The following is a 22,296-nucleotide window of genomic DNA, read 5'->3' as shown; positions in this document are numbered from 1 at the left end:
CTAGAATTCATCTGCCTCACAGGGACGGGGAGGGGTGGGGGGTGGGGTTTTATTGGGGTTCTTCATGGTAAAAAATAAGTATTGGTAAAGGGAAATGTGTTTGATATTTGCATGACTGAGACATAAACCTGAAAGCTTTGTAACCTTTCCCACAGTGATTCAATAAATAAATAAATTTAAAAAAAAAGATAAGGGAGTTCTAAAGAGCAGGAAGAGGCTCTTCAGCTTAGCCCAACAAATAAACTCCCACAGGCTCATTAGATACTTATTTGGAGCTCATTAAAATTCATGAGGATGGGCCCAGAGTGGTAGTACCGCGGGCAGGGTGCTCAGTTGACCTGGGTTCAGGCCCCAGCATCCCCCATGGTTCCCTTCACGCCTCCACCCTGGAGTGACCCCAGCACTCAGACCCACGATTAAGCCCTGAGGACCGCTAAATAAAATAAGAAAATTTTATTGGGCCCAAATTTGTGGCCCAAAAACAAAATAACAAAATTTCATGAGAAATCCTTTACTGATTAAATGCAGTGATTCATGGGGCCGGAGTGATAGCACAGCGGGTAGGGTGTTTCCCTTGCACGCGGCCGACCCGGGTTCGATCCCCGGAATCCCATATGGTCCCCCAAGCACCACCAGGAGTAATTCCTGAGTGCAGAGCCAGGAGTGACCCATGAGCATCGCTGAGTGTGACCCAAAAGGCAAAACAAACAAATAAATAAATAAATGCAGTGATTCACATGTCTGGGGCATACAAGTCAATGACTTATGGCAAATACAAGCAAAATTATTATCACCACTAAAAATTAAAATTCTTATCACCTTTCTCAATTGTCTCTCCTGTATTTTTGCCAACACCCCCACCCCCCACCCCCGGCAAGGAAGCAGCCTTAACCATAGATTTATTTTTCGTTCACATTATTCCACTTTCAGAATTTTTCATACATTGAACCAGACAACATCTTTTCTTTCTTTCTTTATCCTTTCTTCCTTTCTTTATTTTTTTAATTTTGGGGCCACACCCAGTGGTGCTCGGGATTATTCCTGGCTCTGCACTCAGGACTCAGGAATCACTGCTGGTGGTGCTTCAGGGACCACGTGGGATGTCAGAGATTGAACCCAGGTTGAGCATTTGCAAGGCAAAGGTCCTACCCACTGTAGTATAGGACCCTATCTTTAATTTCTGATTTCTTTTGCTCACCATAATTTTGAGATTTACTTGTGTTATAAATCCCAGGATCTTAATCTTTTTATTACTGAGGAGCTGGAGCGATAGCACAGCGGGTAGGGTGTTCGCCTTACAAGCGGCCAACATGGCCGACCCGAGTTCGATTCCTCCGCCCCTCTTGGAGAGCCCGGCAAGCTACCGAGAGTATTCGATATGCCAGACACAGTAACAACAAAGTCTCCAATGGAGACGTTACTGGGCCCGCTCGAGCAAATCGACGATCAACGGGAGGGCCTTTACCTACCTTTTACCTATTGCCTCCAAAGATGACAATATGGTTTGTTTGGATTTTTTCTGGTGAACGTCTGGTTTGTTTAAGCGTGGGACAAGACATTGCAACCAGGCCTTGGTGCTTTTGCTTCTCTCAGGGAATGTCTGAGAGGAAATTCACAGGGTCGTCTATGGATCTGTGAGAACTTTCTAAAAGGCCTCCAGATCTTTTCCCAAGGTGCTTCTAGTATTTTCTATTCCCAGCAGCAATACGTTACTGTCTTTGTTGCACCTTATTATTGTCAACAATTGATCGTGGGGCTTGAGCGATGGCACCGCTGGTAGGGTGTTTGCCTAGAACATGGCCGGCCCAGGTGCTATTCCCAGCATTCCATATGGTCCTCCGAACACCGCCAGGAGTAATTCCTGAGTACACAGCCAGGAGTAACCCCTGTTGTGATGCCGGGTGTGACCCAAAAAGAAAAAAAAAAGAATTGACTGTGTTTATCTCATTTAGGCTGATCTAATGGATGCATCTCAGGGTCTTACAGATTGTTTCTTGTTACTAATGCTAAGTATCTTTTCAGAAACGTATTACATGAGTATATATTATATAGTCTAGTGAAAGTATGTAGAACAGATAGACAAACATCTTGACTAAAGAATCTGGCTAAGACCTTTCTTCATTATTCAATTTGGTAAATTTTCTTATAATTATTCAACTTAAGACTTCTCTATTATTTGATCACTTGACATCCCATTACTTAATCACTTGACATCCCATTATTTAATAGAGCGGGTGCCAGTAATGTCTCCATCCATCCCTGTTGCGTGCTAGCATAGCTCAATGGTGTCTGCTCACTCCAGGAACACCAAGAGCCTCAAACTGATCATTCAGGGTCTTGACAAAGAAGTCTGACCATCTCATAGGTGGGCGGCCACGAGATCTTTTGGCATCCCGTGGAATCCAGTAGGTAACAGCTCTAGTCCAGCAGTCGTCTCATTACGTGTCCAACCCATCTTATTTTCGACACCTTGGCAAACGAGAAAGCATCCCTGATTCTTGATGGTCGACAGAGGTCAGAACTCCAGATTCTTTCTCTCACTTGAGTAAAGCACGATACTCCAAGCATAGCTGTTTTGATTCCTCTTTGGGAGACCTGAATGGCGTTCTCATTCTGTTTTCATAGGGCCCAGGTCTCTGAGGCATATGTTAATGCAGGAAGAACAGTGCAATCAAAGAGATGTGCCCGGAGCCGGAGGTTCTTCATCCTCTTAGCTATTTCTTTGATGCTCTTGAAGGTGTGCCAAGCCGCTCTTTTCCTCCTGCGCCACTCAGGTGCCAGGTCATTTGTCATGTTGACTTCTCAACCTAGGTACACATAACTGTTGCATACGGAAATATTCATTCTGTTGAGAGCTAATGGAATGTCAGGAACGAGACAATTTCTCATAAACATTGTCTTCATGAGATTCAGCTGTAGTCCAACCTTGCCACACTCATGGTCGAAGTCGCTAAAGTTTGGTGTTATTAGAACGATGTCATCAGCGAAGTGGAGGTGGGATAATTGCCGACTGTCTATCTTCACTCACATTCCTTCCCATTCCAGTCATCGCATAATGTTCTCGAGGGTGGCACTGAAGAGTTTCGGTGAAATGGTATCACCCTGTCGAACCCCTCTCTTCACATGGTTGACCACTTCCTTGCAGAATGGTGAGTTCCTGATAATGAATCCATAATACAGCGCACAGGGGATTCTAATATATTTAGTTTGAATGGCCTCTTTGGCTAGGGCTTCAATGACTGCTTTCATCTCAACAGAATCAAGGGCCTTCTTTAAATCAATGAACGTTAGACAGAGCAGAATCTTGAACTCCCGAGAAACCTCAATGAGCTTGGTTATTGTGTGGATATGGCCAACTGAGCTAAATCCTTTTCGGAACCCAGCTTGCTTGCATGGTTGTCCTTCATCTAGTGTTCTGCCAATCCTACTCAGGATGACCTGAGTGAACAGCTTGTAGATGACAGACAATAGGCAGATTGGGCGATAGTTGCCAATGTCGTGGATGTCTCCCTTCTTTTTTAAAAAAAATATTATTAGTGAAACACCATGAGATACAGTTGTAGACTTATAAATTTTTGTGCTTGGGTTTCAGTTATACAATGATTGATTACCCATCCCTCCACCAGTGCCCATTCTCCACCACCACTGATCCCAATATTCCTCCCACCCCCATACCCCCATCCCACCCTACCTCTGTGGCAGGGCATTCCCTTTTGTTTCTGGTTTCCTGGTTATCTCTCTCGTTTTGAGTGCTGTGGTTTGCAAAAGAGACATTGAGTGGCAATCATGTTCGGTCTATAGTCTACTCTCATCACGCATCTCCCATCCTGGGAGGAACCTCCCAACACCCTTTATTTGGGGCTCCCTTCTCTGTCTTAGCTGCCTTTTCCCCTAGTGTGTGCGGCTGGCCTCAAAGTCATGGAGTAATCCTCCTGGTACTTATCTTGGCTATTCTTGAGTGTTAGTCTCCTATTTTGTTACTTCATGTTCCCCAAATGAATGCACTCTTTCTATGTTTGTCCCTCTCTTTCTGACTCATTTCACTTAACATGATGCTTTCCATGAAGTACCACTTGTATATAAATTTCATTACTTCATCTTTTCTAATAGCTGCATAGTACTCCATTGTGTAGATGTACCCAAGTTTCTTTAACCAGTCATCTGTTCTCGGGCACTCAGGTTTTTTCCAGTTTCTGGCTATTGTAAAGAGTGCTGCAATGAACAAACAAGTGCAGATGTCACTTCGACTATACTTTTTTTGCCTCTCTGGGATATATTCCCAGGAGTGGTATTGCTGGGTCAAATGGGAGCTCAGTTTCTAATTTTTTGAGGATCGTCCATACTGTTTTCCAGAAGGGCTGAACCAGTCGGCATTCCCACCAGCAGTGAAGGAGTGTCCCTTTCTCTCCACATCCGAGCCAGCATCGGTTGCTTTTGTTCTTTTGGATGTGGGCCAGTCTCTGTGGTGTGAAATGATATCTCATTGTTGTTTTGATCTGCATCTCCCTGATGATTAATCATGTAGAGCATTTTCTCTCGTGCCTTTTTGCCTTTCGGATTTCTTCTTTGGGAAAGTTTCTGCTCATTTTGTTGCCCCATTTTTTGATGGGGCTGGTTGTTTTCTTCTTGTAGAGTTCAACCAGTACTTTGTATATCCTTGATATCAACCCCTTGTCAGATGTGTATTCGGAGAATATCCTTTCCCATTCTGTAGATTGTCTTTGTGTTTTGGTCATTGTTTGGATGTCTCCCTTCTTGTACAGTAGTACAGTCCTGCTAGATTTCCATTAGGTGGAAACTTGCATTTAGACAGGTAGCATGTGAAAAGCCGAGCCAGTATTGATGAGTACTGACAGCAGGTTCTTCAGGTGTTCGGGTCTGACCTTGTCTGGGCCAAGTGCTGTTCTCTTCTTTACCGACAAAATGATTTGTCCAATTTCAGAAGGGAGAATGTTGGGAATGACATACCCATCCTGTGGAATTTGATATGTGGGCAGGTGGACACGGCTATCGAAGAGATCTGAATAGAAGTGATGGATAATCTTCTCTATTGCTCTTCTGGAAGATGTGATAGATCCATCAGGATGTAAGAGGGCAGTTATCTTGGTCTTGTAGTTGGCGAAGGACAGGCGGGCATTGCGAATGCTTTTCCTGGCTTCTGCTGCATCTATCAGCACTGCTGCTATTTTCTCTTTGAGGTCTTCTCTGCACTGCTTTGCGAGCTCAGACATTTGCTTGTGGTTGCCTGAAGCTTGTGCCAAGCCATCTTGGCACATGAGTTCGAGAGTTTTCAAAGACGGGTGTCCATTCTAGGCCATGGGTCCCGATGAGGAGTTCTTCAGCCGATCTTCTCTCTCTGTGTTCCTCGCACAATCATGGAGATACTGAACCAGTTGATTATATTCCTCATCAATGTTGTCAACGACGGCATCTTCCCGTGTTACCACAATAGTGCCAAAGAGCTCCCAGTTGGTGGTCGTTCTGGGAGTTCTCTTCTTAAACTTTGCAGCCCTTTATCCCTGCTCCGTGAAGTAGAATTTTGCATGGAATAGATGGTGGTCCAATTCCATTTGTAATTTTGGGACAACAGCGACATAGGTCAGGCAAAACCGTCGATTGAATAGGATGTGGTCATTTTTGTTGTGGAACCATCCACCGGGAGACTCCCATGTCCAACGTTTAGATTCTGCCTTCTGGAACTGTGAGTTACCATGGATAGTCTTGGTCGACATGATGAACTCAGACAATCTCTCACCCTGTTCGTTCCATTCTAGGCCATGGGTCCCAATGTGAAGTTCTTCAGCTGATCTTCTCGGTCCTATCTTGGCATTAAAATCACCCACAATGGTCTTATAGAAGGTGTGGTCTTCTTTATAGAACTTCTCCAGCTCCATGTAGAACTTCTCAATTTCTCCTTCATCATAATTGGATGTTGGTGCGTAGACAACGAAGATAGAAACTGCTGGCAGTAAGCAGTTGACATGGACACTGATTCCACCAATGCCTCTCTTGTCTCATGTTCCAAGAAATAGTTCTTCTCCAATGTCTAAAACGGAGTGATGTGATTGATGCCGTCATGTGTCGGTCAGACCTATGATGTCGTACTTGATCTTTCACACCTGTACCACCAGGTCCTTGATGGATGCATCCCATTCCAGCCTACGTGCATTGAAAGTACAGACAGTCATTTTTGTCCTTCTTTGTTTTGGCAGCCTAGTTCAGCCTTCAGACATTATCAGCCTCTCCTTCCTCATCCTTCTAAATGTTACCCTATTGGTGACTCTTTCAGGGTCAGGGGAATGAGACCCATTGTATTTACTGGTTTTGGCATATCAAATAAATCAGGGATAGCTTGCCAGGCTCTGCCGTGTGGGCAGGATAGTCTCGGTAGCTTACCAGGCTCTCTGAGAAGCATAGAGGCTTTTAGGGCAGCCTCTAACCACCCTTACTGGTGTTCCCATGATTCAAACCATATTTGAACCCCATCAAATATGGTGCAGTTATCTTGGAAGATGGGTATTAAGTGTCTTATGATGTGTCTGGAAAGCGGCCTGGAGCGTGGTGGTGGCTGGGTCGTGGAGGTAGTGGAGGTAGTGGAGGTCTGCCGATGAGGTACTTATCTGGTACCGGTAGGGTGGGGCTTCTGTGTGTAATCCCTGGGTCGCCGGAGATTGGTGGAAGCAGGCAGAGGATCTCTGTTTCCAGGTCCCGTTGAGCCTGAAGTCCAAGGTCATAGAGTTCCGCTTACCTGGTTCTGTGGGGCTTCACTCATTCCTGAGTCTTGGCCTGAGCATCCGGAAAATGTCCTGGAGCATGGCGGCGGCTGGGTAGTGGAGATAGTGGAGAATTCTCTAGACTTTTCAATACCTCCCGTCTATATAGGTTGCAAGGATTTTTCTTCCAGGCTATAGGTAGTCTTAGTTTAATGATCATTATGTCATCACAGTTAATTGATCCTTTCATTATTATGAAATGATGATATTATCCCAGTGATATTCTCCATTTTAAAGTCCACTTTGCAATTAATATCACACTAGATTTCTTCTGATAGTGTTGGCATATCTTCTTTCTGTAAATACATTTTTGAATCACACCCCATGGTGTTCAGGGCTTACTCCTGGCTCTGCACTCAGGGATCATTCCCGTGAGTGCTCAGGGGACATGGGGTGCCAAGACTTGAATCTAAGTCAATCACATGCAAGGCAAGCGCCCAATCTGCTGTACTATCTCACCTGTCTGTCAATACGTTTTTAAAGTTTTCTAGTGGACAGCATTGGGTCTTGTCTATCGTAAGGTGCCTTTAATTAGAATACTTGTTTTATTGAAATTTGTGAGTTTAGTTTGAACTCTACAATCAGATTCTGTTTTCTAGTCATTTGATCCTTGTCCCTGCATTGGCCTTTCCTGAATTTATATTTTTACCTTTTTGCTTTCAATTCTTAGTAGTTGCTCAGAATTTTTTAATAATAAACTTTCTGCAGAGTTTTCTATTACACATCAAGTTTTGTAAAACAGTCTACCTTTAAATATCATACCACTTAGAGCACAAAACTTTAATTCAATATACTTTCATTTTTCCCTCTTCTTCTTTGAATTTTGACAAGTTATGTTCTGAACTCAAGAATGCATTAGTTTACTTTAGTCTGTTTCCCTTTAAACATATGGTAATAGGCAAAATATTTTCTGTTTGTACAAAATGTTTTCTGTTTCTATTTATTTCCAATGTTATTCATTCTTTTGTGTTGGTCCAAGTTTCCACCTGGGATGATTTTCTTTGACCTGAAAAATCCCATTTAACATTTCTTACACTGGAGCTTGACTGACAGTTGGTGTTCTTACTTTGGGTTCACAGAAAAAGACTTTATTTGAAAATGTTTTACTCTATGTTGAGTACACAGCTGACAGTTATTTTTTCTCCAACATTATCAGATTTAAAGATGTTCCAATGTCTTCTGGCTGTTAAAGTGAATATTGAGAAGTCTATAATTATTCTTAAATATTATTTGCTGCACATAAAGTGACTTTTTCTATCTATTTTCTTTTAAGATCTCCCTCTCTTATTTTAAGAACTTTACTATGATGTGTCTTTTAAAAATACTTCTTTGGTATTTTTTTAGATTTTAAAGCCTACAAATCTGGAGACCTGAAATATCAGGTAAGGCATCCCTTAGAGTGCCCTGGTCCTGCCATGAGTGATTCTTGAGCACAGATTTAGGAGTAGTCCCTGAGCACTGCCAGACAAAGGAAGGAAGGAAGGAAGGAAGGAAGGAAGGAAGGAAGGAAGGAAGGGAGGGAGGGAGGGAGGGAGGGAGGGAGGGAGGGAGAGAAAGAAAGAGAGAAAGAAAGAGAGAAAGAAGAAAAGAGTGAGGAAGGAAGGAAGGAAGGAAGGAAGGAAGGAAGGAAGGAAGGAAGGGTGGAAGGAAGGAAGAGTGGAAGGAAGGAAGGAAGAAGGGAGGCAGGGAGGAAGGGAAAGAAAGAGAGAGAAAGAAAGAAAGAAAGAAAGAAAGAGAGGGAGGGAGGGAGGGAGGGAGGGAGGGAGGGAGAGAGGGAGAGAAAGAAAGAGAGAAAGAAAGAGAGAAAGAAGAAAAGAGAGAGGAAGGAAGGAAGGAAGGAAGGAAGGAAGGAAGGAAGGAAGGGTGGAAGGAAGGAAGAGTGGAAGGAAGGAAGGAAGGAAGAAGGGAGGCAGGGAGGAAGGGAAAGAAAGAGAGAGAGAAAGAAAGAAAGAAAGAAAGAAAGAAGGGAGGGAGGGAGGGAGGGAGGGAGGGAGGGAGGGAGGGAGGGAGGGAGGGAGGGAGGGAGGGAAGATACTGGAGAGTGTCATAGGAAATGAGTCAGAGAAAGGGTGAATATTGGATGATATTCATCTGTAGGATACAGAGAAATAAAATAAGATAATAGACACTACAAATAATGACAAACATGGCTTTGGATTGAAAAACCAAACAGTGGGGAAGGGGAGAATGAGAGATGAATTAGGGGTGACTAAGGGACAGAGGATCCTGGTCACCTGGTCACAGTGGGGGTGCAGTAATGTACGTCACTTCTGTAAATATTACACGAATGATTAACACTATTGTAACCATGCTGCCAACCTATAATAAAATGTTTCATTGTTAAAACGTTTGGAAAATGATGGTTGATTTTGTATAACTAGTTGTGAAATCGTTGTTTCTTTGAATTAGTTAGCAGGACTGATTCTATGGCAGCTTTTATTCTGCCAGAAATAAATATGTGAGCATTTTGCTAGCTCTGAAGGAATACACAAGGGTTGAGAATTCTTTCTGATGCTGAGTGAAGTGCAGTTCCTGGTCCCGCCCTTAGGACAGCTCTGACGTCTGTTCACCTCGGAACACCAGCTGTTTCTTCGCATAACTTCAACGTTCACTCCACACGTGGACAAGTGTTTGGACCCCCCTGTCAGAATCAGTCTTGGCTCTCTTTGACATGGTCCCGTCAAATATAAAAGCAACTTGAAAATCAGATTCCAGTCTAATATCACAATTTTCAAGGAGGGTGTACTTATTAAAATAACTTTTCTTTGGACTATTTTTTATTTCACAGATTAATATGAAATAGGAGAAAAAATTAAAGTGATGTGTAATTATGTTTTTAAAATCTGGAGAAGGACTGGGGATATAGTCCAGGTGGCTGGCGCAGGCTTAGCATGGGGCAGCAGCAGAACGGCTCATATGGAAAGGCGGGAAAGGCTAAAGGTACCACAGCGACACCACAACCCACATGATGGGCTTATCTCAATAAGGAGCGTCTTGTTAATGAGTTTTGTCCGTTATCCAAGCCAAAACCACAGTCAATGCAATCAATCCAAATGACTTCCAAAGACAGGCTGGTTAGAGGAAAACCTGAGGTACTACTAACATCTCCATTTGAACAGGTTAAATATCATAAATTCACAAAGACCTGACACTGTAGGGGCTTTCATGTGCCGCCAGAATTCTTCCTTCTGTCCTTTGAAGGAGGTAAAATGTATGGACAACTTTGTGTAGCTCCTCTCTTTCCAGGAAATGCAAACCACTGGGTGACATGGTCCGAGTCGTACCTGCTATAGTGTAAAGCTTATACAGTGTCTTAATAAATATTTGAACAAATCCATAGGAAGAGAAGGGATGAAATAGGAAGAGCAGATCTTTTAATAACATTTTATTATTGCTTCAGCATGAATAATGTAAAGAATCTATAAATTTTAATGAATTACTGAGAAAAAATTAACATTTATTGCTGCTGTATTATCTAATTCCTAACCTTATGAAACTTCATAGTAATAAATGCATTTACTCACTCAGATGTCTATAGGCTAACCTGAAGCCCAACTTGCATTTCAAGAGTAAGACACTATCTGAGGAGAAGCTACTCTAGCTATTCCTTGGCGCCCATAGCAAGACAACCAGAGCTATGGTCACCTCGATCTGCTCCATCCTGCCAAGGGCTCCTCTCTGTTCTCTACCTCTGTGGCTCTCCCGAGGAGATCCTGAGAGAATCACGTGTCTACGGAGCATGACATGAGGCGAGCTGTTCACCCTTCCATGGAAGTTTGTGTTGCATCTGCAAGCAACAGTAGTCCATAGTGAGTGAAGACGATGAGGCGACTCACGGAGGAGGTTCTGCAGGTGTGAGCCCCAGGCTCAATCCCCTGCGTGTCCTGGTCCTTCCTTCCATACTGCTCCCTGGAAATGACCTCCCCAAATACCGAAACAGGAAAGCTTTTCTCTCAAAACTGAGAAGTTTGAACGGGACGTTAAACTCTCCTGTTCCATTACATACAGAAGTGTCTGCAAGCTGAAAGGTATTTGGGGCCATTTCTAAGGACTTTATGGGAAGGTGAAAGCATCTAAGTAGCATCTGGGACAGGCCAACGGCATGGAAGAAAGACAGGGATGCTGTCTTAATAAGAGAAGAATGAACCAAGTGTCGCCCCCACACACAGCCTCCACGTGGAGTTCTCCACAGCAACCACTTGGCCTTAGGGGGCAGATGTGCCCGTGTCACTGACCCTTATGGCTACGGCCACATTAACACTCCCCCCTCCCCCTCCCAATTCCAAGGCTGAAGCTTTGACACCCAGAGGTCTGATCAGTGGGAGACGCCCAGCAAGCGGCCAACTCTTCCCTGTTAGAGATCTCCAGGTCAGGGCCTGAGAGAGCACTGGGGATAAGGCAACGCCCTGCAAGAGGCTGGCCAGGTTGGATCCTCGACATCCCTACGGCCCCTCAGGCAGCACCTGGAGTGATCCTTGAGTGCAGAGCCTGGAGTAACTCCTGTGCATCACTGAGTGCAGTCCCAAAACAAAGGAAAAAGAAAAAGAGAGAAAAGAAATCTGTGAATCAGTATCAGTCCAAGCTGGGCTAGGCAGCACATAGGCTTTCACGGGAGGGAAAAGGCCTGTCGCCATGCTCAGTGCCTCAGGATTCTCTTTCGAAAAATGAATTACACTTTTAACTGAGTATGCCTGAAGCCATTAGCACAGATTTGTGATTGGAAATAGGGCGAAAGTGAGGCGTCATGAGCCTAGAGAGGGTGTGAAAGCGGAACACCGGGACCCTCTGTCTCGCGGCCAGGAGACTCAGTAACTGCACGTGAGTCGTGGTCGGCCCTGAGAAGGCTCAGCCCACAGAACCAGGAGCTCAGCATCCGCAGGAGAGCGGCGCCTCCAGGGTCCTCCCACCCCTCAAACCAGAGAGGTGAAGACATCCCCTGAGATAGAGTGTGGTCAGCAGGGAAGCACACTCCCACACACACACTCACACACTCACACTCCACCAACGTGCTTCACACACACCCCACACATTCCCATCACATGATTCCACATGGTCCCACACACCTCACACTCCCACAATACACCCACACACATTCCAGCACATCCACTCACACACCTACACATACACCCACACACATTCCAACACACCCACTCACACACACCTACGCATATACCCACGCACATTCCAACACACACACACACACACACACACACCTCTACCCATATTTCCCATACACACAAACACACAAACATTCCCACACATACATGCTCCCCTCACTCACACACACACACACCCTCCTCCACCTACATGCTCCCACACACCCATACTCTGCCCCACATTTTCACACATACACAAACCTCCACCCACAGGCTCCTACACAGCCACTCGCACACACACTCCCCAACCAAGGCCATCAGCCAACACAATCAGTGAGAAGCCTGGGTTACTGCTGCTAAAAGGAAGGAGACCAGGTTTGCGTGGGATCTCACCATCTTATGAAATTAATGTTTTGGGGCCAGAAATATGCTTAGCTGGACTAAAGGCCTGGCTGGACTGTAGGATGCTCAGGTTCAATCCACAGCATCCCATGTCCCTGAGCACCAAGTAAGAAGTAGCCTCCAAAACCACCATGTGCACCCCCAAAAATGCCAGAGAGAAGACAAAATGAAGTTTTAAGTCCCTACAAGAGGGAAGTCCCGACAGGAGGAGGGAGAACCAGCAGGGACGCAGGGAAAGCACCAAGGGGCAGAGAACGAGGGAGGGAGAGAGAAAAGCAACAGGTGGCAAGCAGGAAGCGGGATTCTTAGAGCAAAGTCGGCAGAAACTCAGGGCCAAATGAGCATGTGCATCTAGGATTAGAGAGAAGTTCGGGTGGGTGGAAGCCCCTCGCATCGGCTCAGAGCTGCAGGATGTGTCAGAGCATCCGTGTCTCGTTCTAGTTAGTTCTGAGTATATGTGTGCTTGAGCAAACTGGGCCTGGTTGGGAGCCCCCAAAGGAGAGCCCGAGATGCAATCAGTCTTCACATTAGCAACACGCAGAGTCAGGGTGGAGAGCCAACTGTGAGGTTAAAACTCCAGGGCAAGGGATCCAGCCGCCTTTGAAGCTGATTCACTATCAAAGGCTCAAGAACACACACTCTGGTCCAGGGCCTCTCCAAGTCTTCAAAGCCCATGAGCTCCGGCGGCAGCAGCAGCCCTGAGACCTCCCTGGGGGCCTCAGTCTGAGGCTCCTGCCCTCCTGGGATGTCTGGGTCTCAGTGGATATGGAATGCACACCAGGAGGTCCTCACAGCCTCATCTCTGCACAGAGGCAGACAAGTCAGCCTATACCCTGTGGCTCTTGGTGCTGGGGGGAACAGACCATAGACAAAATAAAAGCAGGTAAGTCATATAAGATATTTCCTATGTTTCTAGTTTGGTGGAAGAAATGAGCAGGTATTTATTTGGAAAGAAGCAATAAACAGATGCTCGAATCTGGAATTAAGTGTCCCCAGAAGGCAAAGACTGTGAACAGGAAGAGACCGGGATTTTAGTCATGGGAAATACAGAAACTGAGCCCAGGTGCCCAAGGTGTCCTGAGAAGAATGAACCCCAAGATGAAGGAAATAAGGGTGGGGCCAGAGGGATAGTGCAAGGATGAAGGTACATGCTGCTGACCCCAGTTTGATCCCACAAGGTCACCCAAGCACTGCTGGGAGCATCCCCCGAGCCGAGAGCAAGAACTAGCCCCCAAGCACAACAGATGTGGCTCCTCCCTCACTTAAAACAGTTGGGGAGTAGGGTCTCAGGGAAACGGGTGGGAGAAGTGTGTGGAACTCTGTCCCTTCTGCACCTACACCAGCAGAAATTTGGGAATTGCTCTCAGTGAGTGGGATCAGGAGTGGAACCAGCAAGCACAACATTCCAGGATTCTGGAAGATTCCTCCCTGGTTGAACATAGATGTGCCCATGGAGAAGCAGGAATATCAACTGGGAGGACGGAATCACAAAATCCAGGCCAAATGCACCCCTGGCTGAGCAGCAGAGGGATTGGTGACTTTGGTGGGTAGGACTCTGCATCTGGGGGGAGGTAGCAAGAAGCTATTCTTAACCTGAACTGTGACTCTGCTGGCATTGTTCCCTTGAGGAGTCTTATATTACAGCAGAGGAACAATGGTGAGGGCAGAGAGGGCCAGAGACAAATGCTTTTGGTCGCAACTTTAAAGCATTGTCCCAAATACGAGTCAATGATATTCTGCAGGTATAGATGATATGTCTTCTCCGTTTCATGACATTCCTCATAAATTTGACAAACAAGAAGTCTGGCTGAAGTTAAGGACCCATTATTTATATTGCAGAGCACTGTGGTGGGGATATCCAGGAGAGGGCATGGAAATAGTAAAGTGGAAATCCTCCTGGTCATGAGTGGGCAGGAGAGGTGGCTTGACCTGGGTGTTGGTCTGGGATGAACATCACTGAAACCCAGTCAGTTATACATCACTGTGTAAATATGCAATTTTTAAAATCTGCCTGGAAATACCAAGTGTGGTCCAGATCACATTCTCCTTAGTCAAGCCTTCACCATGTAACTCCACTATAGAATCACATCACTTCTGGACTTCCTGTCTTTAGCACCATGGACAGAGAAGTGGGTGGTTTCAAAAGTCCCCAAGGACATGGAGAGAGCTCACTCTTCTGGAGTCTCACCCGGTGAGGCAGTTACAGATAGAGAAACACCCAGAGCACGGGGAACAGGTTTCAGGTCGGTTACTGAGGACGGTCTGGCCTGAGAGAAGTCATCAGCATCTTGCTCGTGATGTCGTCCTTCAGGGATACTTCGCATTTCTGTGGGAGGAGAGCAGGCACCAAAAGCCAAATAAAGTTCTTGGGAAGTTTTAGGGCTGAACAACCAGGATATAGAAAGACATCCCTAACTAAAAGGGAGAGGGGCATGGCCTGAGGACCCCCCCACACCAGCAAGCATGTGAGGGGTGGCCCTGCCAAGCCCCTGCCTCCGTGGCTCTGCCAAGCAGATCACCCTACTTGGGGAGGCAAGCAAAGGGATCAGAACTCTGGACACACTTGGAAACCCTTCTGTGTCTAGCCAGGCTCCTTTTCCTTCTTTCAGGAATAACTGCCAGCGTCATCCACTCTCTCTGATGCAGTGACTCTGGACTTTTCCATACAGTCATGCTGTCTCCCCGCTGGCCAGCTCATAACCTCTGCTTAATCAGGTTCTGAAAACTCAGGCTTCAATGCACTAACCAGGGCTATGGGGAATAAGGAAAGGAAATCTCTTCCGCTGACCAAGAATCGTGAGGAGGATGAGGCCAGGGCAGAAACACGGCCCCTGTGCAGTTCCCTGCACGATTCGAGGCACCCAGGACCTCAGAGGAGGCTGAGCACAGGATTCTGCATGTGCCCAGGAATGCAAAAGGGCAAGATTTGCACTTGAAAAGAAGTAATGACAGGGAGAAGGGTGAGAAAGAGACAAAAAGAAGAAAAATGAGTCAAACCTTAGACCTCACACATGAAAAGGAAAGAAAGTAGGCAAACAGGTTCGTTTCCAAGGTCAAGGAATGATGTTCTAGGAAAGAATAAGTCAATTGTTACCTTTCCAGAAAATAATTAGATATTTAATTTGAGTCATATCAGAATGTAAACCAATTTTATTTGTGTGCAAATTCCTTGCTATTTGAAACATCAATAGAGGTCAGTTCCACTTTGCATTCTAAAGAGAATGTTATTGTTTTCTCATCTTTGCCAAGAATTCTGAGTTCTGTAAGTATTAAAAGTTCAGGGAAATGTGTATCAGAGCTTTGTCTGGAGAGAGAGTGGAAACCTGAATTACTTTCAGTGAACCAAGAGGATCTGAAATGGAAAATACAGTGAAGCAAATAATTACCTCGAAACAGATCTTAAATATGCAATTGCTTATCGGAGTGCTTGCATTTCAAAATGTCCAAGATAACTTTTTAAAAAGAGTAGAGTAGAGGATACACACTCCACATGAAATTAAGATTTTCTTAGCGAAAAGTCAGAGATCCGGATCCATCTATGGAACACGCCCTCTGCAGTGAGTGGTATGTGGGTGTGCAGATAAAATGAAGGTCCTCTGACTTGCACAGATGGGAGGCCCACCCTTGCAGCTAAAGGAAAGTTGTGTTTGCTGTGTCTCAGTAGCAGCAGAGTAGAAGCAAACGCTTGTAAATAAATTACTAAAGAGGGAAAGTCATTTGAAACCTGGATTCTCTTAGGAAGACACAGTGGGTGGAGGAGGCTGGGTTGAGCATCTTGAGGGAGAGAGTAACTGAGGGCTCTTGTTTCTTCTATTTCGTTATTTTGGCTCTACAGTTTGCAGTTCTATTACTTGTGGGGCTCTCAGTGTTCCAGCACCACCCCCTCCACCAGTGTCTGCTACCCCACCACTGTCCCATACCACTACCCCCTTGGGCTTCCCACTGAAGACCAAATCTCAGTTTCTATTGCCTTTGTGCCTTTGTTATCGTCCCACTACATTTCTCACTCTGTTTCTCAATATCCCACGTATGACAGAGATGGTTCTATATCTGAATCTCTCCCTCTGATTAACTTCACTCAGCGTGACTCTCCAGATCCATCCATGTGGGAGCAAACTGCATGATTTCATCTTTTGTTACAGCCAAGTAGCATTCATACATACAAGCGTCTCTTTATCCAGTTGTCTGTTCTCAAACACATGGATTGTTTCCAGATTTGTACTACAAGGAACACAGGAGTGAAAATATCTTTTCTGAATAGGGTTTGGGGGCCCTTGGGTTAGAGGCCCAAAAGTGGAACTGCTAGGTCAAATGGAAGAAAATTCTTAGTTTGTTGAGGAGTGCCCATATTGTTTTCCATAAAGGTTGGAGCAGTCAACATTCCCACATGCACTGAATAAGAGTCTCTTTCATCCACGCCCACATCAGCACTGGCTGTTTTTGTTCTTTGTGGTGTGTGCCAGTCTCATTGGTGTGCGATGATATTTCACTATTGTTTTGATTTGCATTGCCCCAATGATAAATAATGTATAGAATTTTTTCATATACCTTTTGACCATATATATTTTGTATTTGAGCAAATACACCTCTTCAACCCATTTTTGATGGGGTTTGTTTCTTTATTATAAATTTTTACCAGTGCATTATGTATTTTTATAAGATGAGTGATGGACAAATATTCTCTATTGGTCTATGGAATGTCTATTTATTCTGGCCATCATTTCTTTGAAAGTGCAGAAGTTCCTAAGTGTGATGTAGTCCCATTTGTTTTTCTTTGCTTGCATTACCTTGGCCAATGACACTGAACCATTGAATCCAGTGTCATGACAGGTTTTACCTTATATTTTTTCCTGAATAATTTTTTGCATGTGAATGATCAGTTTTCCCAAAACCATTTTTAAAATTGGCTTTCCTTGCTCCACTTCATTTTTTTGCCCTTTATCAAGATTAAATGTACATATAATTGAGTGTATGTCACTCTTGAACTCTCAATTATATTCTGTTGGTCTTAGAGTCTTTCCTTATTCCAGTACCACACTGTTTTCATTACTGACACTTTAAAGTATAGTTTAAAGAAATGAGAGGGAGACAACACAATAGACACCACAGAAATACAAAGGATCATCAGGGATTAGTTGGAAAATCTTTATGCCATGAAACTTGAGAACTTAGAAGAAAGATATATATATATATATACATATATATATATATATCTTTGGACTCCTATGGCCTTCCAAGTTTTAATCACAATGAGAAAGATCATCTTAGCCAGCTATCAAAGAAATAAAAATAGTTATTAGGTGTCCACTAAGACAAAAAAGCCCAGACCCAGATGGGTTTATTGGTGAGTTCTTCCAAACCTCTAAATACAACATATTCTGAGTCTCTTTCAGGCTCTTGAATAAAACTGAAGAAAGGACAATCTTCCCAAACAGTTTCTGTGAGACAAATACCATGCTAATACCAAAAACAGACAGGTTTCACCAAAAAAGGGAATCTATAGATCTAGTTCCCCGTTGAATACAGATGCAAAGACGGTCACCAAGATTTCAGCAAATTCTACCGCGTATGATCCATCCAGGGGCATTCAAAGGTGCTGCAACATACACAAGTCAATGACTGTAGTACACCCTATCAATACAGGAAAAAGTAAAATCATATATTCATTTCAGTAGATGTTGAGAAAGCATTTGACAAGATTCAATATCTATTCACAATCCAAAAATTAAAAACTGGTCAGTCATTTGCAAACGTTCCTCAACATAATTAAATCCATTTACCACAGGGCCATGGGAAACATCATATTCAACATTGAAAACTGAAACTCTTCCCTCTACAATCAGGCACAAAACAAGGCTGCCTCCTCCACCCCTACTGTCACAGTACCAGAAGTCCTTGCCATAGCAATGAGGCAAGAAAGAGCTATTAAGGGTATTCAGATCAGAGAAGTAAGTCAGACTCCCAATACTCGTGGGATTCTAGTTCTTGCTGAATATGTGTGACATGTTCCTCACAAGGGTGCAGAGCAGTGGTGCGAGCACCAATGAGGCAACAGATTGACCCATGGAGGGGATGTGGAGGAGTCCAGGGACCAGTCAAATATGGAGGCTAAGGCATAGGCATCACAATGTCTTTCACACACCTTGATGTCACCTGCAGGTGTGAGCAGGCAGAGTCACAGATGAAATTCAACGGGAGACAACAAGAAACCCTTGGAGACATATGAGTAATGGAGAGCCAGCCGGGATGTGTGATGAGGTGGCACGCAGGTGTAGAGGACACCCCAGCCCACGGCCCTCCCTCACTTCCCTGCACAGGGCAGGCTCAGAATGAGACTGTCTCCACCTGAGGACTGTCATGCATCTCAGAGTACAAGTCATGACTCTCTAGGGCCTATCATTCCAGGAATGCGGTCTACAACACAATTACAGATCTGATCTTCCAGTAAGAGTGTCCCCACTAACATTTGCGGGAAGAAAATATGGGGGACATTGGCATGTCCGCAAGCCAAGTGCTGAATTAGTTCTTGGGATAATATCATTTTGAATGAATCAAATCCAAAGGATTTATATCTAACTGAACATCAAGCATGATATATATTTAAATATATCAGCTAGATCTGAGAGCCAAAACTGAGCAAACTGTGATGATAAGGAATAATTTTAGGTCACAGTCATAACAAATGGATTCTGAAAAATTATAGTTTGCCTTCATAAAAGCATTCCTTTCTAAAATTTATTTTCAAATTTATGAATGGATCTAAATCAAGTTTTAATATGGGACCAAATCCAAGTTATCTTATTCTGCATCTCGAATAAGAGCATTAGTAAAGCATACTAAAGATGAAGACATACTAATTTTAAATGAGTATACTAGTGCATGTTTAAATTAAGTGTATAAAAATTTCCCAAAAAAAAAAAAAAAACAAGGGTGTTTGATCTAAACTGGGACAACGGCACTCATTTTTCTGTTACCTTGGTTACCGTGAGTGGGGAAAGACAGGTGATAGATAATATAGATGATGAATCTTCAATAGACAAGGTAGAGAGATTAGATAGATGACTGATAGGTAGGTAGAGTGTTTCTGGATACATTTTAGAATTTTTTGATCTGAAATAAATACAACTGGCTATTTGTGACCGAGTGGAAAATTGCCATTTGTGATAAAGCATGATACAATGCGCCGTGTGTTATCTTTTGAGAATCATTCCATCTTAAATGACATCTAGATGAAATATCTGGATCCCCTGGCACCTGAATTCTGCAGTTTTAATGTCTTATCTAATGTCTTATGCCTATTCCTAGTTTCCTCAGCCCGTTCCCTCAGTTCCCCGTTTCCTCGGTCTCTTTCCTCAGTTCCCTGTCTCCTCGTTCCGTTTCCTCTCTCCTCAGCCACCGAGAGAGGCGCAGGATTGAGCTTCACCAAGTTCTCTGTCCCAAAAGACACTTTAAAAAGAAAATAAGTTATTTCTGGAAAACGCTGCCTCTGGTACTTCTCCTTCTAAGCAATTGACAATGTGCTGAAGGAATGTCTGAAAGATTAGAGGAGCGAGGGTTTAGTTTAATTATCCCCTTGACTGGCTGTGGAAACTTGGACAAATCCATTAATCTAATTGCTTTTCTGCTAATCTTTAACATGGGCCTTCATTTAAAATCCGAAGATGTGTAGAATTTGAAGAAACTTTAAAATCATCTGACTTTACTCTGGTTTCTTTTCAGATCACATAAATCTTTTGCCTTCTAAAATCATCTAATCTAGTTAAAATCATCTGATTTTACTTATATTTATTTTATGAGTACTAATATTTTTCTTGTGAGAAGATTGTCAAGTAAATAATGCTTATTATTTATGCATTAAGATTTTATTGGGGAGTGACTTGGAGAAACATATTAAGCTATAATTTAAGTGGAAACTGATAATTCATTTTTAAGTGTGTTTTAATTAGAAGGAAAATTAAATATTTTTCACCATTTGTGGACGTTTATTTCTTGCTGATTACTTGTAACACATTCTTCACAAAAGGTTGTAGGAGCAGAATTCAGTAAAGTTGACAAAATATCAGCATTGAGAACTTCTGGGTATGCAGAAGTGTAGACACTTTCACAGTTTGTATACTGTTGTGCATTTCCCAAAATTTCTAAGAGGATTAAGTATTATTTTCATAACATTAAAATATTTTTTTCTCTATTCAATGATGTTTACATTTTGAAATCTTACACTTCTTGTCCCATAAAAGCTAAACTTTCTCATCTCCAAAGTGAAGAAGTACAAAACTAGCTAAAAAATCATGTTATTTTGATATTAAAAGAGCATAACTACAAAGAGCATGAGGAGACCTTCCAGAATTGGGAGAAAATGTTTGCGAACATGTATCTGATGAAGGGCTTGTCTCCTACATATAATGAGTGTTTGGAACTCAGCCATGAGAAAATCCAGCAACGTCACTGCAGTAGGGAGGAGATCCGGGGAGACGCCTCTCCGATAAGGACATACATGAACTGCAGGTCACAGAAGGGAAGGGTGCTCACCTAACCTTCTTCTGACCCTGGGAAGGTCCCAGGCAAACATACGGTCAGTCACCTAAGAACCACCAGGAGTGAACCTGAGCTTGGAACCAGGAGAAAATCCTAAACAGTTGAATGGGACCCCAAAACTAACAGGAAAAAATGGGAAAGGAAGGAAGGAAAGAAGAAGCAGGAGAAAGGGAAGGTTGGAGGAAGAGGAGGAAGGAGGAAGGAGGAGCGGGAAGAAAGAATGAAGAGGAGAAGGAAGAGGAGGAGGAGGGAGAGGAGGAGGCTATGAGGAGGAGGAGGAGGAGGAGGAGGAGGAGGAGGAGGAGGAGGAGGAGGACGAGCAGGGGGAAGAGGAGGAGGAATCCAGAGGGCCAGCGTGCTTAGGCAACAGCCCACACTATGCGTCCCTGGGGTAAGCGAATGGAATCGAGGATGCATCAGGACAAGAGGCTGCACCTGCAGTGCAGGACACGGACACACAGTGCCATCACCGGAGCTCGTGCTGTGCTGGTGGGAGGGCTGCGGGGGGGGGGGGGGGTCTATTGGCATCTCATGGGATTAAGCACAGTCTTGCCCAACTATCCACCACTGGCACCTGCTACTGACCCACCTGAATGGAATCCTAATGTCCATATAAAACCAGGCTGGTGAACATTCGCCGAAGCTCAATTCATGACCGCCAGCCACAGAAGCAGCCAATCACTGGGTGAATGAAAGACCCGCTCAATGCTCATCAGTCAGAGACAGTACAGGGAAGGCCACGCCCTGCTGGGGTTGGTTAAGGACCAGGGCAGCGGGGGCAGAGAAGCCCGAGCTAACAGAGTCAGAATGAGGCTCGGCCACACGCAGGTCTCAGGCAGTGAAACCCTTTGATTCCAAGGGCTGAGCATGGGGCAAGCGGCGTGTGGGCTCTCTTTGGACTGGCCTCTCGACCTTGCTGCGGACAACGCTGGCCTAAAGCAATAAAGGATAGTCTTAAAATACAGGCTACGCATAAAAATGCTTAGAATATACTTCTAGGGAACTGACTGCTCCTGCCCTCCTGGAGATTTTTGAACAATTGGTTTTTATGCTGGAAGTAGATACTGATGGGACCCAGATGCTCAAGACCGGAAGGCCCAGCGCAAGCGGAAAGGTCAGGCCCTGACGTATAATGCTGCTCCACCATCTCTCACCTGTCCACAACGGCCTGGTCTTGTGCCCACGTCCATGCACATGGTCCTGGCTGGAGTCACAGCTGGAACCCCAGCGCCCGTGTCCCTGTCTGTAACCTGCCACCAGGCCTCTCTGGGGCTGTCCCTGGGCCTCCCGGACCCCCTGGGCTTTCCTCAGCCTCTAGCCAAGGCACGGGGAGGGTTCCCTGCTGCACTGCTTGCTGTCCAGGTGTGGACACACCCTCACACACACATGTGAGCATACTCACACACATGCTCACGAATTTACACACCCTGACACATACTCACACACTCATACACACATGCACACACTCTCAGATGCATGCTCACTAAAAT

This window comes from Sorex fumeus, unplaced genomic scaffold (genome assembly GCF_029834395.1).
Source record: "Sorex fumeus unplaced genomic scaffold, SorFum_2.1 ptg000061l, whole genome shotgun sequence".
NCBI classification, from domain to species: Eukaryota; Metazoa; Chordata; class Mammalia; order Eulipotyphla; family Soricidae; genus Sorex; species Sorex fumeus.
Note: the sequence above shows the minus strand (reverse complement) of the source record.